The sequence below is a fragment of the Chiloscyllium plagiosum genome, chromosome 22 (assembly GCF_004010195.1).
Source record: "Chiloscyllium plagiosum isolate BGI_BamShark_2017 chromosome 22, ASM401019v2, whole genome shotgun sequence".
Classification (NCBI taxonomy): domain Eukaryota; kingdom Metazoa; phylum Chordata; class Chondrichthyes; order Orectolobiformes; family Hemiscylliidae; genus Chiloscyllium; species Chiloscyllium plagiosum.
The window spans coordinates 10400389-10418784 of NC_057731.1; the positions used below are offsets into that span (position 1 = coordinate 10400389).

General features: G+C 39.3%; 1 protein-coding gene across 1 annotated transcript in view; it reads right to left on the reverse strand.

Annotated features, from left to right (window-relative positions):
- The window catches only part of pcdh15b (protocadherin-related 15b), a 1523107-nt gene that overhangs the window by 973329 nt on the left and 531382 nt on the right, over positions 1-18396 (reverse strand). The window contains exon 4 of the mRNA XM_043712368.1: positions 11535-11594. The gene's annotated coding sequence lies outside the window, so the exon portion shown is untranslated. The remainder of the gene's footprint in view (positions 1-11534; positions 11595-18396) is intronic.

Below are 18396 nucleotides of genomic sequence, written 5' to 3' on the forward strand. Positions count from 1 at the left end.
GACGCCCGGAGGAAGAATGCCTCATCTTCCGCCTCGGAACACTTCAACCCCAGGGCATCAATGTGGACTTCAACAGTTTCCTCATTTCCCCTTCCCCACCTCACCCTAGTTCCAAACTTCCAGCTCAGCACTGTCCCCATGACTTGTCCGGACTTGTCCTACCTGCCTATTTCCTTTTCCACCTATCCACTCCACCCTCTCCTACCTGACCTATCACCTTCATCCCCTTCCCCACTACCTAATGTACTCTATGCTATTTTCTCCCCACCCCCACCCTCCTCTAGCTTATCTCTCCATGCTTCAGGCTCTCTGCCTTTATTCCTGATGAAGGGCTTTTGCCCGAAACATTGATTTCGCTGCTTCTTGGATGCTGCCTGAACTGCTGTGCTCTTCCAGCATCACTAATCCAGAATCTGGATTCCAGCATTTGCAGTCATTGTTTTTACCACTGCAGAAATTAATCCAGGCTCCTTAGATAGCACCTTCCAAACCTGTAATCGCTACCCTAGAAAGACAAAGGGCAGCAGATACACAGTAATGCCACTTGCAAGTGCCCCTCCAAACCAGTCACCATCTGATTTGGAAATGTCTTACTGTTCCTTTATCCTGACTGGGTCCAAATCCTCGAACTCTCCCCTAACAGCATTATGGGTCGACATACCACACATGAATTACAATAGATCTGGGATGCAGCTCACAAACGCACTCTCAAGTACAATTATAGGTAAGCAATAAACATTGGGTCACTGCCAGTGACACCCACATCCTAAATTTGAAACAAATTTGAGATAAAAAATCATTCCCTCAAGATTACTGGAGAATGTTGCAAAATACCTTGGATTTCAGACAGACCCCCATGTGATTAGGTGGCTCCCATGCTGAACCTTAATTAAACATGAGATGGTGTCATGCAACTACTTTAAAGGCTACAACATTTTAATACACAGCCTGTTGTTTTTTGCTGCTGTTTTCGTATCAAGCTAGAAATTACAGCACTTGAGAGTGGCCATATCAGAAGCTATTTTAACATCATTAACAAGAGATGAACTAGAGAGCGTCATAAACACAGCTCAGTCCATCATGCAAACCAACCTTCCATCCATTGACCCTATCTATACTTCCTCCTGCCTCAGGAAAGCAGCCAATATAATCCAAGACCCCTCCTGCCCTGGTTATAGTCTTTTCCACCTTCTTCCATTGGGGATGGAGATATAAAAGTTTGTATACATGTATGAATAGATTCAAGAATACCTTGTTCCTTGCTATTACACTTCAAAATGGACCTCTCAAATTTTAAATTTAATGCTGAGCTCACTTTCTGTGCATCTTCTATGAGGCATTAATATTGTATACTTAGCTCTGGTCTATTACCCTACAAACCTTTTACAGTATGATCTGCCAGTACTGCATACAAAACAAAACTTTTCACTGCACCTAGGTATATGTGACAATAATAAACCCAAATCATATTATTAATATTACAAGTATGTTACAATGTGGATATTCTGCACATTTGCATTGATAATTAGCATGTAATGCTGATTTGACACAAAATGAGGTAATTTTTTAGAAATTTAAATAATTTAAAGAAAAATATTTCCATTTAAGTGTTATGATAGGCATTGTTTCAGAAGAATGAAGAAAAACACCTGCTGGATATAGCCAAAGAAAAATACTAGTGGCTCATCCCTTGTATTACTTACCATGAATAAATAGATTTGCTAAGGTAGATTCTCCCATTGCGGCAGGCTGACAGAATAGGCCAGTCACTCAGCTATTAATGGCAGTGGAAGGGCTGGCCCATTGAGGGTCAGGTCTCATTAATGCAGGAATGACAGGCTAGAGTGAAAAATACTTTACCATTACCACTTGCACCTAGGGATATGATCTTCTGTTACACTTGAAACATCACAAAAGCCATTTACGTACAATGGCTGAAAAGAAACAAATTCCATTTTTATTTCTTAACATTATGGAATACGAATGAAAATTATTGGAAAGACGAGATTTCAATAATGATAGAAAAGATGACAAATGCAGTTGCACATGATTGAACTGCTAATTGATTAATTCAAAGACAAATAAAAAAAGCACATCAATCAATCTGCCAGAAGTAGCTATAATTGAGGTGAAATATATTTGCATGGAGGTGGAACCAGTCATCAAATTAGGGTACAGGCAAATTAAATAATTTGCATTATTAAAGTGATAGCAGGGTATGATGCAATGTGTGACAGAAGAATGGTGATGAAATCAAATTCTAAATATATCATTGCATTTAGAATATTTGAAAATTAGTGCATTCACAGAACTTTATTTTTGCCATAATAACTTTAAGTGGCATCTCAAAAATCTTATTTTAATGGTTATTGGTTGTTGCACACCCCTCAATATAGCGATTGCATTTCTTCCAATAGATATATGCTTGCAAAGCTCTATCACCGATACCCACCCCACCAGTTCAGCTGTATATTCAGCTTCACATTGCCAACCCGCAGCCTCCATGCTCAGCTTTATTGTATGGAAAAGGAGGTCGTAGTTATTTCTTTAAAATAAGATCAATTTAATATTCCTTTATACATAAGAGTTGGGAGCCAGAACATAAAGTAAAACATTGATATAGTAGCATTTAATCAATTGGATATGGTAGCATAGTGGATATATCACTGAACTAGTGATCCAGAGGTTTGGAGATGTGAGTTCAAATCTCTCTATGGCAGTTGATAAATTCAAGTTTACATAATTCAGTAAAGTTTGATATTTTTTAAATCAGTAAGGTTGACTGAAAAAAAAACAAATAAACATCATTCAATGTCAAGTAAATATGTTATTCTTTTGTTGAGTTTATACAGTAATGTGGTTGATTGAAATGATCCAATAAATTACTGCAAAATAAGCCAAGGAAAACAGTATCCAGTCAGTGAGATTCTTTCATTGAAACATCTCAATGAGATTAGCCTCATTCTTCCCAACTCCAAACCGCATAAGCTCATTCTGGTCAAACTCTCCAAAAGGGTAACTCTTTTACTCTGGGAATCAATTGCTAGTTTCTCTCAAAGACCTTCTTTGAGTGTGGAGTCTAGAACAGTAGACAACACGTCAGGTGTGTTCTCACCAAAATCATGTACAATGTAGCAATGTTTCCTCAATTTGAAACTCAAACTGATTTACAACAAAGATTAACATACCATTTATTGTTCGCATACAATACCCAAAATCTCCTGAAAATGTTCAATGTTTCTCACTATTTTAAAAGAGATCTTCTTACCAAAATAGATAAAATTATAAGCCTCAATTATACGCCATCTGCCAACGTCTTACTTATTCACTTAACCTGTGTCCCTTATTGAGTTGTATTGTCAGTGGGCTTTGGGATCCAATAGACAGGATCAAATGTGAGACCATGTTCAGCATTTCCTGTCAGTGAGACTAGCAATGTGATTTTCCAGGGGATGCAGTTACTTAATTGGTCACCTGGGTATTTCCTGTATTACCACTATGATAGAAAAGTTCCCAATGTTGAGGTCAAGGGCAGAGAAATTTAGAATCTTGGCAACCCTTCTGGGAGTGGTTAATGCTGATCAGACAGATTGTTGACTATGTGTATAGCTCAACATGGAGACATCCTCAAAATGACCAATACAGACAGACTGCACCGAGACTCTCAAAGTCTTTAGAACATTGGGATGAAGGGGATATTGCTCTGGTGGCCTATTCACTGACTGAATTGCAGCCTTTCATTACTGCACCCCCATCATTCTGACATGGAGTTTTTAGCTCAAATAGTCATCGGCTGTCAAGAAAGTCACAAGAGGCAGGAAGGCTTTGGGAAGCCAACCCAAGGTGGCTCCCATCTAATTCCCTGGAAACCCTTCCACCTTCCACAAAGCTGGGAAAATCCAAGCCTTGATGTCATTCTCATTGTTTGTTTTCACACGCAGCTTTAACATAGCAACAGGTTCAGGTACATCACACTGTCCGTTAATCCAATTCATTAATCTGAATTGTAAAAAGCAGAGCTTCAGGAGTGATTGCTGGGCACTCTCACAGTTAGACATTGTCAACTTTAAAATGATCCATTTATTCTTAGTTTCTATTGTTTTGTCCTATAATCAATACTTAATCCTTGCATACCTTCAACCCCCGCTAGGCCTTACCTTATACAGGTTTTTAAGTTGCACTTTATCGAATACCTTTTCAAATATGTCCAATCTACTCAATTTACTTTAAAACCCTACTAGGCTACAGCCTCAACACATTTTAATAAATATATCAAGCATAATTTCACTGACATAAAGGCATGTTTATTTTGCCTATCAAATTATAATCAGTGTTTTACACATTCTTTCATGACATTGTGCACTGCCAAAGGTAGACCCTTTACTCATTCTGATGCCGAATCCTGAGCTATTTTGCTAGGAAGATTTTGTTAATGTTGGCGATTTGACATTGCACTCAGTGCAATCAAGGAGGCAGGTCCCAAGCCTATTTCAGCTGAAATGAAGACTGAATCATTGCACTGGTATTGTGTTAACTGGAACCTCATGCTAGCCTATTGAGATCTCCAGCTTCCAAACATCCTGTGAAATTGTTTGAAAAATAATTGATTGCAGAATTTATGCCACTGACTGACCTCAGGATAGCTGCAGTTCTTAGTTTACAGTTTATCTTCTTGAATAATGTCATTACATTTATTATCTTCTAACCAGACGAGCCATCACAGTCTCTTGGGAATTTTGGAAATCATAATGAGGGCATCCTGCATCTCTATAGCTACCTCTTTTACAGCCTTAATCCCTACAGTGTGGAAGTAGACCATTCAGGTGGTAAAAACAATGACTGCAGATGCTGGAAACCAGATTCTGGATTAGTGGTGCTGGAAGAGCACAGCAGTTCAGGCAGCATCCGAGGAGCAGCAAAATCGACGTTTCGGGCAAAAGCCCTTCATCAGGAATAAAGGCAGAGAGCCTGAAGCATGGAGAGATAAGCTAGAGGAGGGTGGGGGTGGGGAGAAAGTAGCATAGAGTACAATGGGTGAGTGGAAGTAGACCATTCAGCCTATCGAGTCTACACCGACCCACCAAAGAGCATTCCACCCAGATGTTCCCTCCACCCTATCCCTGCATTTCCCATGGATAATCCACTTTCCTGCCTACCCCTAGACACTATTGGCAACTTTGGACTGTGGGAGGAAACCAAAGCACCCGGAGGGAAAATACATCATCACGGGGAGAGTGTACAAACTCCACAGAGACATATGGGTCTCAGGTTCAAACATTTCATATCTGCCATTTCCATATTCTCCATTTTTAACTCCTCTGCCTTGGTTTCCAAGGGACCCCTGTTTAGATTTGTTATCTCTACCTTTTGACTCTGTAAAAATTGTTTTTTTGATTTCTTGTAGTTAACTCTTAATTTCCACTTTCTCCCTCCTTATCAGTTGGTTTCTAAAACTCCCCACAATGCTGAGACTTACTGTTCCTATTAGCAGATTTTTAAGTCACTTACTTTACTTTAATACTGTTCTGAACCTTTCGAGTTAGCAACAAATGGATCTCTTTTCCCATAGAGTTGTTTGTTGCAATTCCAAAATGTATCTTTAAATATCACCATCGCTCTGCTACCACATCTCATCATCTAATTGCCAGATTTACTTCAGCAAAATCGGTCTTTTAAGCCTATTGTCATGATTTATGTGACTAAGGCTATTGATTTTTGAATTCCATCATTGATTTTAATGCTCAGAACATCCATGGACTGAAATGGCTTAAACAAGAAAGGAACTAAAGTCACAGATTTAAAATGGGCACAGGCATCACTTGACGAACAGCAGTGAATTAGAAAACAGACAGCTGAACTGAAATTAAAGTTTCTCCAATGCAGCGAAGAGGGCTTTTTTGGGGGGGCAGGGTGGTGGCACAGGCACATGTTGAGGATGTTGAAAAGAACCTTATTTCCTATCTTCATTTGATGAAAATGTTTTCATGTTGAAGATGAAAACATCACCTACAATCACCAAGCCTGGAGAGAACAAAATCAAACATAGAAACACACAAACAAGCTGTCGCAAGAAAGTTTCTTCTCTCATGAAAGACTAAAGGATGCAGAATTGAGAAGTTAAATATTATAATCCATGCAGTAACAACACGGATTATAAAGAAATATCATAACACTGAAAACTCAGAAGATAACTGCAATATTTGCTGTTGCTAAGGGCCTATGACACTAATTAAACAAATGTTGTCTCAGCTTAAATAGTCATGCTTCAAGGATATTCTTGCTGCAATTATACAGGTAATTAGTGAGACCACAACTGGAATACTCTGTGCCATTTTGGTCTCCTTATTTGAAGAATGATACTCTTGCTATGGAGGGAATGCAGTGAAGGTTTGAGCGTTGATCAAATTGATTCCTCAAATGTTCCCGTGCTATACATCTCTATAACTCTATGACACTATGGCAAGGTTGACAATGTAAGAAGAAATTGAGTCAGTTAAGATTGTACTTACTGGAATTTAGATCAATTGGAGGGGGGTGCGGGGGAGGTGGAATCTCATAGAAACCTAGAAAATCCTAACAAGACTAGAAGGTTAGATGCAGGAAGGATCTTCATGATAGTGAGAAGTCCAGAACCAGGAGTTAATAGTTTAATGATAAGGAGTAAACTTCTTAGCACTGAGACGAGAAGAAATGTCTTGACTCAGGGAGTAGTGAGCCTATGGAATTCACTACTATAGAATGTAATTGAGGCCAAAACATTGTGTTTTCAAGTAGGTGGTTGAAATAACTCCACAGGAATTTGCATCCTGTCACCCAAGTCACCCTTTAATTACACATGGAAAGTCCTTTACACTGATCCAGCTCCCCCAGAGCCTGCTCTCAGAGTGAACAGAATCTCTGACTCTCCTGTTTCTATCTGTCAGATAAGGCTCCCCCATGACCTGATGAACAACACCAATCAGGAATCCGTATTCTATGAGACTCACCTGGCTGACCACCTTCCAATCACGACAGAGCTTTAGCTTTTGTGGCTAAGGAATATTGTGGAGGGTGGGTGTTGAGGAGATTGGGTTGATGTATTAGGATATTGAGTTCGATGATCAGCCATAATCTTATTAATTGGCAGTGCAGGCTTGAGGGATCAAATGGCCTACTTTTATCTTTTGTGTTTCCATGTAGAACACTCTAAACTGTATATTCTTTGATGTCTTTTTGAACTGGTCATAATACTCCTTTTAACTTTACACGCAAGTATGCATGCAATTTCACACCCACTTAGATCGGCTATTAATAATTGTGCCCATTCTTTCAATCAGGAAAATGTTGCAATTATTATTAGTTTAGAAATTAGTTAACTGCATTATAATGAAGGAGAATTATAGACTCTTGCTAAAAGAACTTAAAGATTTCTTGCGACCAACTGGAGAGGTTGGAAAGAGGAGCCAAACCTGGTCATAAAACAAAGGCAATCACATGACCTAAGTTTAGCACACTACTTTCAGACTTCTCTACATTAATCTCAAACTCAATCTGAAATTCGACTCTAGTCTGATCTCTGTTACCCAGAAAATATCTCCATTAAGTTCATCCCGCTACACAACTCAAGACCTAAGAAAGATTTTCAGCTGCTTCGGGGATAAAAATCATATTTGAAGGCATTATTCCCACCTCACTCCAGTCATTTTAACCAACGAAGCTATCCAAAACCCAGTTGCTCTTATTCTAACCAGAAAATATCACTGAGTTATTGGTGACATTTCCAGCAGCCCACCTACACCATACCAAACGGGCCCAGGCTGACTCCTTATTGCAATATAGTAAGTTTATTTTTAATATATTGGAAAATAAGGAGAAATGAAAGCATGTTCTTCTGATAACCAGATATAGAGAAATTGGACATTCACATGATTAAGAATGATGCTCCCACCAGTGTAGCTGATAAACTATAGGCATAGTAAAAGGTTCAAAAGCCAATCATAATTGAATGAAATAAATCAACTTTTGTCTGAGAAAAAGCTATTGAAATGTTTAAATTACAATGAAGTATGCTGATCAACGTGTTTGTAGAAAAGCACTTATTTAAGCAGCTCAAAAGCAATGTATAGTCAGAACAAAGCTGTAACAATCTGCACATAACAATCTTTTTTAACTCACAAGAACAATTAAGAGATGAATATTAATGCAACTGGCATGTTCAGTCAAATCATAATACAATTGCATTCTAATATTTCCTTTAAGAGTAAAACATGGGACCAGATTCCACATGAATGTGATGACAAATTGACAGATCAAAAAAAGGGACATTAGAATTGGCAACCGGTGAAAGATACATTTAACAATAAGGAATGTTAGTAGTGGGGATATTATGGGAGGGAATAACAAGCCAATGGTGGTGAAACATAAAACCATCAATGGTGGACATAGAGGAACACATTAGGTTCTCTGGAGCTTATTAAAATAGCCAATAGTAAAAAGAAAAGTGTTAGTTGTGTCTATGCTGTAATAAACAAACAAGGCTTTCTTGCTGGTCACTGCATAAAGATGATAATGCTTTTATATTTCTCAAAGCTAACTTGCAGACATTTTGTTTGAATTTTAGACCTGAATAAATTGAGGAAAGAATGTGACAAAATCATAATTTTGAATCACTAACAGGATGTTGTTATAGATTTGTTGCAAATTTCCTCAAGGTCCAAGTCAAGTTCTGTGCATAAGGCATTGTGCATTGCGACACAACTATCAACAATTTATTTCTGTGTTTGTGAGTTTGGGAGATGTTAGTCCATATTTCATGCCTTTCAACTTTTCATGGTATTCAAGTCGTTTGACATTTATGCTTGGGAAGAAAATGTAAATTGTTAACAAAGGTTGCTATTCAAGGCATTCCATTTCATCCTTGTTTTCCGACTGGAGATTACTTAGGATGCATGAATATAATCACCAAGTTTCTACCGTTCACTGCACAAAATAGAATTCCTTTGAAATTATGTCAGATGAAGCAAAACAAAAAGATTTAGAAGCACATCTGTCTTGAAATAATTTTATCCTACTCACAAATGAAAAATAAATTCTTGCATCTCTATTGTATCTAACGTTGTCAACAGAGTTTAATAAGTTTTGCATTCTGAATAGCTCTATTGGCATGGACCGGTTATTACATTGCCACTTTTGCCTATGTAGGGACTGTCTTATGAGCAAATGGCTAAACAGGTTGGGATCCTATTCACTGGAGTTTAGAAGAATGAGAGGTGATCTCATTAAACCATACAGGATTCTTAAGGGGCTTGATAGGGTAAATGCTGAGCGGATACTTCCCTCATGGGAAAGGATAGGATCAGAGGGCATAGTCTCAGAAAAAAAGGGCACCGATTAAGGTCTGAGCTGAGGAGAAATTTCTTCTAAGGGTTGAAAATCTTTGGAACGTATGCCACAAAGAGCTATAACAGCAAACTATTCATGTATATTGAAGGCTGAGATAGATGGGTCCTTAATCAATAAGGGAATCAATGGTTGCAGAGATGTGGACGTGAGAAATATCAAATTAGTCATGATCCTATTGAATGGTGAAGAGGGCATGAGGAACCAAACAGCCTATTCGGTTCTCATTTCTTATGGTTTAACCTTTTGTGTCAACCTTTTTGAACATTTGCTCAAAAAGATAAATGAATAAAATTCAAAAATGGTATGGCACATTGGTGAGACAATGCTCCATCTGAGAGATAATAAAAACCAAACCACAATAAAGAAACAACTGTGGCATAGGGCAATATTGCAATTTTATTTTTGTCCTCCAAATTGAGATGGGTTATCGTGTTACTCATTACTTGACATTTCCTGATCAAAGTTGAAAAATGTGATGCTGGAAAAACACAGCAGGCCAGGCAGCATCCGAGGAGCAGGGGAATCAACGTTTCGGGCATAAGCCCTTCTTCATCTTTAGATTTGCAGAAAATAGGAAAATCTGTTGTAACCAGTACTGGACTCCAAAAGTACAATACTGTATCCTGTGTGATATGCAGCTGGTTAATCTTTTGCTGTACTAGCCATCTTTTCTCAATGTCATAATACTAACCCCCCCATCCCTGCTGCCATACAAATCATTAAGGACATAATTTCTCCATATTTGTGGTATAAAACTCATATTCTTCTCCACAAATAACCTATCATTCATCTGGTAAAAGTATCAAAACTACATACAGCCTCGCTATTCACAAGCTTATTTGAAGTAGTACATGGTAATTATAATAACATTGAACAATGTTATTGTGTATTGACTCAGTAGCAGTTAACAAACAGCATAATAACAATGTAAACTCTAAATTAGTATTACACTGAGTAACTGTTTTGCAATAATTAGATGAAACTGAAACAGAGCAACACCTTTCCCCATACTTACACAGTAGCTTGATTGACCTAATCTATGGTATTGTAAGGTGACTTCAGGATATTCCTCACTGGCTTGCAATGGTTATTTGGATACAGAACAGGATACTTAGGATGATTTGTGCTTAGCCGAGCTGGAGGGAAATTATTAGTTGGAGTGTAGGCAAGAGTAACGGACACCACTCAGGCAGAAATTGAACTGATCACACATCGATTTGTACAACTGCTTAAGCCATATGCATCGTTCTATTTGCTCTTGTTAATTGGTGTTTTTCCATCCACAATTTTGAAACGTGGCAAGCAGCAATGTATTTCTTACCATTATCAAATAATTATGCATATTTTATGCATGACAATTATTACCATCAGACCTGGGCGAGTTTCTCCAATTTGTTCCAGGTCTAGGCAGGAACACTAACGGTCCAGTACAGGTTGGTACATAGAAGGTGGTTCACTTCCACTAGCCCATTCTAACAGATGTCAGGTTTTTTAATCCATCTTTGAAGAATACATAAAAGAGAAAAACAAAGTGTGTCTGATGATGTTTGGGACATTAAGTGCAGGGATGACTTGCTGCCAAGTAGGAAGTCGTGGCCCCTTGTTAACTTCATAGTCATGAGAGATCACAGCCCAATCTGTTTGAAGTTTATTTGATATCTTGCTGAATTTATTTTTATATCATAGTTGCTATCTTCTCTCTGGAGCAGCCTTCTTTTTAAAATCGTTTTTTGGAATTAAAGGCTAAACACACTTGTAGTATTTTGGAGTTCTTACCAATCATTGAAACAAAACAAGCAATATCACATATATGTTTTTGCAGTCAAAAGCCACTAATTGCTGTGCATCGATTTGTCTACTTATCACTAGTACTTTTGTTGAATGACAAAGCTTCTTGCTGTTCTCGGATGAAACATGATAAATGAGGACAAACATCAGTTTAATATAACATGACAAATTTTCATTGAATTTATAAATATGTTTGTGACATGATTCAATAAAATCAATGATGTGTTTTACCCTTAAATGTTAAGAAAAACAAAATGTTCATGCAGCACAATATTCTTAGCTTTAAGCCCCATCATTCTTTTAAATTACGTAATAAAACAAATTTCAGCTGAATGCATATACAAGTTTCAAATTGGACAACTTACCCTAATTGCATTTCTGTTCAGCATTGCCATTTAGCATCCTCTCAATTGCATTATTCAGAACTGCAATAGAAAGCACAAAATGTAATGTTTACAATTCATTTTTTTAATCCAAAATAGTTTGCTTCCACCATGATTCTCAATTGCTATGGGTTTACTTTGCATTTTCACATGAACAGGGCATCTGCCAAGAAAAAGCATCAGATTCAGCATACTGAACCATGAAAAACTTTGGAGATGCCGGTGTTGGACTGGGATGTACAAAGTTAAAAATCACACAACACCAGGTTATAGTCCAACAGGTTTAATTGGAAGCACACTAGCTTTCGGAGCGACGCTCCTTCATCAGGTGATTGAAGGAGCGTCGCTCCGAAAGCTAGTGTGCTTCCAATTAAACCTGTTGGACTATAACCTGGTGTTGTGTGATTTTTAACATTAAAAACTTTAGTTCCTATGATGATATACCCAACCAATATAAAATTGGTTATGCCTCATAAAATAAAATATTCAGGACATTAAGTTATTCATTTTCATAGATTATAGAATTCCTCGACCACTCAGGTCTTGATGATAAACAGCCCAGATTTCAAAATAATGGATGCTTTGCACATTAAGACTTCTGTTTACTTGCAAACACTCACTGCCCTGCCATACAGAATTGACACAGCTATCTTGCACAACAATAGAAAATGAACAACTGAGTGTGCAGGACATTTGTCACTAAAATAAATGTACTGGAGAAACTCAGCAGGTCTGCCTGAGTCAGGGGAAAGAAGAGAAATAGACTCAACCTGTTCTGTCCAATGACCCTCAATCAGGAAGAGGGGTTGGATGTTTGAGAGACAGGTAGAGAAGCAGAAAGAGAAATGGGGTAGCGGGTGGCTGAGAAGGAGAGGGAGAGAAAGGGAAGCTGACAAAGGGATTGCTGATAGTAAGCCAGGGAAGAAATAAATGTTGAATGGGTAATAACAGGAACTACAAATAGTTGAAAATGAGTTGACTTTGCTGGGAGCAACCTTTAATTAACAGGAACTGGGAGCAGGGGATTGGGTAATGAACATGGAGGAAGCTGATCACATTCTGACGTTGTTAAACTCAATGTTGAATCCTGAACACTGTAAGATACCTAGGTGGAAGATGAGGTGTTAATCCTCACAGCTTGAGTTGAGCTACACCAGAACACTGAAGCCTAACATGTTAGAGTCACAGAATCCCTACAGTGTGGGAGCAAGCCATTTGGCCCATCAAGTCCACACTAACCCTCCAAAGAGCATGCAAACCAGACACATCCCTCTATTCTATCCCTGTGAGCCAACATTCCCTTGGCTAAACTACCTAGCCTGTGCATCTTTGGACTGGGAGGAAACCAGAGCACTCGGAGGAAACCCTAATATCAGCCTTATGTCCCACAGGAGGGAGATTCCAACAGTCTAGCTTAAACACGTTAAATGTTTTGATTTTGCCATGATGCATGGAGTAGGTGGGCTTGATTGCTCCTGGTCAGTTTTTTCTCTCTTTTTTTCATTTTTGCCCTTTGTCTCTTTGTTTTCTTTTTCCTCATGGAGAGTGGTGAGTAAAAGAGGACACCCCCGGTGACAGCGGCAGCAACATCAGGATAATCTGGACATGGCTCCATCCCAGCCCAGGGTCTCCTGGCAAGCAAGGAACAGGTCCTGAGCTGACTCCCCCAGCCCAGACTAACAGGCTAGGCCAAGGTTCCAAGTCCATGGCTAGGCAGTCTTGTCTCGCGCCCAGTACTCTTGTTCCTTTGTGGAGGTCTTCCTTGTCTTCAGTGTCCAGGTATTCCAGCCGATCAGCAAGCAGTCTTGGCCTGGCATGGCGGCCTTCTTTGGCTGAAGTTTCTGGCCTAGTATTCAGCATCCCAGAAGGCCGATCTCCTGGCTGTCTCTTTGGGATATCCCACCATTCCTTAATTGGCTTACTCCAAGCCCAGGAGCTGTTAACTGAACTGTGATGGACTTTGTCTTAATTTTACTTTTTTTTCAAAAAAATATGTACAACTTGTGTCTTTGATGTAGGCACCATGGTGGGGCGACTTACAAAATCTTTTGTTCTACATTTCACGTCAAAGTACCGGTGACTATAAATTTCTATTCTATTTGCAGGTAATATAATTTCTCAGATAGGTAGAGCTTTATAGAGAATGAATATTGTGGGGATTTGGGAAATGCTCACTGTGTTTTAATAAGGAATATTTTGTTACTAAAATGGAGTTGCGCCACAAACTGAATTGTGTCCTTTTACCCTCCTCACCGACAGGTAAAGTGCTTTTAAAACATAAACTGGTCCAAGTGTCCAAAGCTCAAACAACACTCTGAACTGCCTCCAATGCACATCCCTCCTCAAGAGGAGCAAAACTGTACACAATACTCCAGATGCAGTCAAATACCTTGTACAGTTGCAGCAACACTTCCTTACTTTTATTCTGTATTCCTTTAGCAATAAATGGCTAAATTCCTTTGCTTCTTATTACATGCTGTGTCAACATGCTAGTTTTCTGCAATTCATGTGCAAGGACAGCCAGAACCCTTTGCACCGAAGCACCCTGACCTTTCCTGGTCTCTGAAACAGTCCCTGTGCAATGTTGATAGGGAGGGGAATATGTGGCTTGTTGGAGATGGCAGAAATGGTCACTTATGATCCCCTGGGTGTAGTAGGTGGTGGGTGGTAAAGGAAAGTATGAGGGCAGAAATTAAGGAATGGGTCAGCTAATCCTATGTTCAATCTCCTCTTCAATAGTCCTTTTGAGAGATGTGGGCCAAATTATGAAAAGTACTGATATATTCCAGTGAGTCCCTTCAACATATAAATGATTGGAGGATGGTAAATGTTATTCCCTTGTTCATGGGAGGGAATCCTGGGAAATACAGCCCAGTCAGTCTTACCTCAGTGTAAAGTGTTGGAGAGGATTCTGACAGACAGGATTTATGATTACTTGTAGAACCATAGTTTGATTAGAGATAGTTAGCATGGCTTCGGGACGGGTAGGTCATTACTGAATTATCTGAGAATGTGACAATACATGTTGATGAAGGTAGAGTAGTGGACATGGTGTACATGGATTTTAGCAAGGTAATTTTTCAGGTTCCCTATGGTAGGCTCATTCAGAAAGTAAGCAGGCATGGGATACAGGGAAATCTGGCTGTCTGGATACCTAATTTGTTGGCCCATATAAGTCAGAGTGTGGTGTTGATGGAAAGCATTCAGGCTGGAGCTCTGTCACCAGTGGTGTTCCACAGGGATAGGGTCTTGGACCTCTGTTCTTTGTGATTTTTATAAATGACTTGATTGACAGGATATAGGGCTGATCAGTGACAGATGGAGTTCAACATGGAAAAGTGTGAAGTTGTTCACCTTGGAAGGTCAAATTTGAATGCAGAATACAGGGTTAAAGGTGGGATTCTTGGCAGTGTGGAGGAACAGAGGGACCTTGGGGGTCAATGTTACCACCCAGAGTGATAGGGTTGTTAAGAAGGTGCATGGTGCGTTGGCTTTCATTAGCAGGTGATTGAATTTAAGAGCCATGAGGTAATGCCACAGCTCTATAGAATCCTGGTTAGACCACACTTGGAGTTTTGTGTTCAGTTCTGATCACCTCAAAATGGGAAAGATGTGGAAGCTTTAGAGAAGGTGCAGAGGAGATTTACCAGGATGATCACTGGACTGGAGGGCATGACTTATGAAGAAAGGTTGAGGGAGCTTGGGCTTTTCTCATTGGAGTGAAGAAAGATGAGGGGTGACTTGATTGAGGCATACAAGATGTTGAGAGGCACAGATAGGGTGGATAGACAGAGACTTTTTCCCATGGCTGAACTGTCTATCATGAGGGGGCATAATGTTAAGGTAACTAGAAGAAGGTTCTTTACACAGACAGCGATGGGTGCATGGAATGCACTGCTGGCAGTGGTAGTAGAGTCACATACATTAAGGACATTTAAGCAGCTCTTGGATAGGCACATGGAAGGTAGTACAATGAAGGATATGTAGGTTAGTATGATCTTAAAGTAGGATAAAAGGTCAACACAGCATCGAGGACCAAAGGGCCTGTACTCTGCTGCAATGTTCTCTGTTCTATGTTCTACATATGGGAGGTTGAATATTTGACAGACCAGATAGATTTGACTACATTGGATCCAGCTGGAAGATCATGTAATAAACATGTGTTTTCCTTGAAGATAGTTTCATAGTATGCAGGTAAAATTCCTGCATAAGCAACCATATTAAATGAAACACTGTGCCTCGATGGCCAAGAAACATCCCCCATCACATCCTATTCATCCATCTCCCAAAACAGCCAACATTCTATTCAGGTTAAAGAAACCATTTCAAAAGATCGTTCTGAGGCGTTCCTTGAAGTAGGGCAGTGTTGGCATTGAGGACTGAGAGGAGCTCTTTCCCAATCTTTCAAATGATGAAAAAAGACCTGCTCATCAAACTGCGTCACGGTCATGATGAGGCACAGCGATGGCACAGAAGGAAATAAATCCTCCATTCCCAGATCCTACTTATTCAGGAGTCGTCCTGCAGCAGGTATCAAGGGAACTGAAAGTCAAGAATCAACCTGCTCAGTTTCATGAACAGCCATGGCAGAAACCTTTAATCCGTGTGTAGAGATCATCCTTGAATCAAAGATCAACCAACCATAATAATTATAGGTAATTAAGTTCACCTAGCTTTAAGCCTCAATATTTTCCTAGATGTCATGTATTACAAGCACATTTATTCACATGTAGTTCTGATTCTTACATATCAAATCAATGATACCTATAAGCAGGAAATATGCAATTTCATGCTCTCAGTGGAATATATTGGATGCCCGTCAATGACTCTAAAACCAAGGTGTTTGTCTGCATGTGTTTAAATTAGGAGGCATTAAAATAGTGGATAGAACAGATATACAGACAGGTAGATATATGAAAAAGGTACAAATCAATAGGGCTGAAAATCTTCTCTGAAATTGGTCTGATCTGGAATTGTATGTTACACAGTCTGTCTAGCAACAAACATTTCTTTTTAAGAAAATGTAAACAATGTGAAGGATCACACATTTGAAAATAAAGTCACATTTCACAGTTTTGAACAGTCATCTTTACAACTCACCATTATAACAGCAATATAATCTGAAATACATGTACAACAAATTACACGCACCAAGATTTAACAATTTGATAAATATGGAAAATAGACTGCGATCAAACCTGACACAGCACATATCAAATGACAAATACAATCAAGACAGATCCCATGGGTTTCACAGTAATCCCCCAAGTTGTTAAGAATCTCATTGAACTTTACCAGGGATCACAATTCTTCACTTTTGCTGATCTGACCTTGAAACTTCTTCAGAAAAGCCACTCATAATGGAATGCCTCATTGACTGTTCCTGCTCAGGTTAAATATCTTCTTTTCTTAGGGTTACATTTCCCAAGCATCCAAAAACTGCACTCCAATATTTATTCTCAGGAACTCCAACTTTTCACCTACACCGAGCTTCATCAAGCCTGTTCTGCCCCCAGGACTTCCCCTGAGGTCCAATCTTGCACAAATACTGCTTGTAACCTTTTTAACACGTGCTCTCTGAGTTACCCTGAACTAATCATGCTCATGGGTATCTTCCAAGCATATCATAGCTTTCCACAAAAGTGACCAGTGATCTTCCCACTTTCCCTCCCCAGGACTTCCAAATCCTGGCTTCAAGACTTAATTGTTTAGTATTATTGGAACTTTTCCACTTGAAAAGCACAGAACCAGTGAACTACATTTAATTCCTCACGGAGTCCCTTAAACTAAACCAATAGAGTTCCAAGTAATACAATTAACTGCAACACTCCTACCATGGAGTTTGCTCCTGTGTCCTCTCACATCCTCATCACAACAGGTCCTGAATGACTTACTGAACTCCTTATAAAGCCCTCCACAAATTGCATGTTATTGGCATTTTGAAACAGTCAAATGTAGCACCCTTGGAACTGACTGTGTGTATCCTGAATGTTAGAATGTGGGTAATGGATTTCATCATAACTTGTGACAATATTTCTGTTGAATAAAGGGAACTATGGAGCTATGAGGGAGGAGCTGGCCAAAGTTCAATGGTGCAATACCTTAGCAGGGTTGACAGTGGAGGAACAATGGCAGATATTTCTGTGTATAATGCAGAAGACGCAGGATCAGTTCATTCCAAAAACGAAGAAAGATCCTAGGAGAAGGCAAGAGTGGCCGTGGCTAATGAGGGAAGTTAAGAAACATATAAAGTTAAAAGATAAAAAGTATAACATAGCAAAAATAAGTGGGAAAACGGAGGACTGGGAAGCTTTTAAAGAACAACAGAGGATTACAAGAAGGAAAATACGCAGAGAAAAAATGAGGTACGAAGGTAAACTGGCCAAAAATATAAAGGAGGATAGTAAAAGCTTTTTTAGGTATGTGAAAGGCAAAAAAATGGTTAAGACAAAAATTGGGCCCTTGAAGACAGAAACAGGGGAATATGTTGTGGTTCTGTTTGCCAAGCTGGGAATTTGTGTTGCAGATGTTTCGTCCCCTGTCTAGGTGACATCCTCAGTGCTTGGGAGCCTCCTGTGAAGCACTTCTGTGATGTTTCCTCTGGCATTTATACTGGTTTGAATCTGCTGTTTCCGGTTGTCAGTTCCAGCTGTCCGTTGCAGTGGCCGGTATATTGGGTCCAGGTCGATGTGCTTATTGATTGAATCTGTGGATGAGTGCCATGCCTCTAGGAATTCCCTGGCTGTTCTCTGTTTGGCTTGTCCTATAATAGTAGTGTTGTCCCAGTCGAATTCATGTTGCTTGTCATCTGCGTGTGTGGCTACTAAGGATAGCTGGTCGTGTC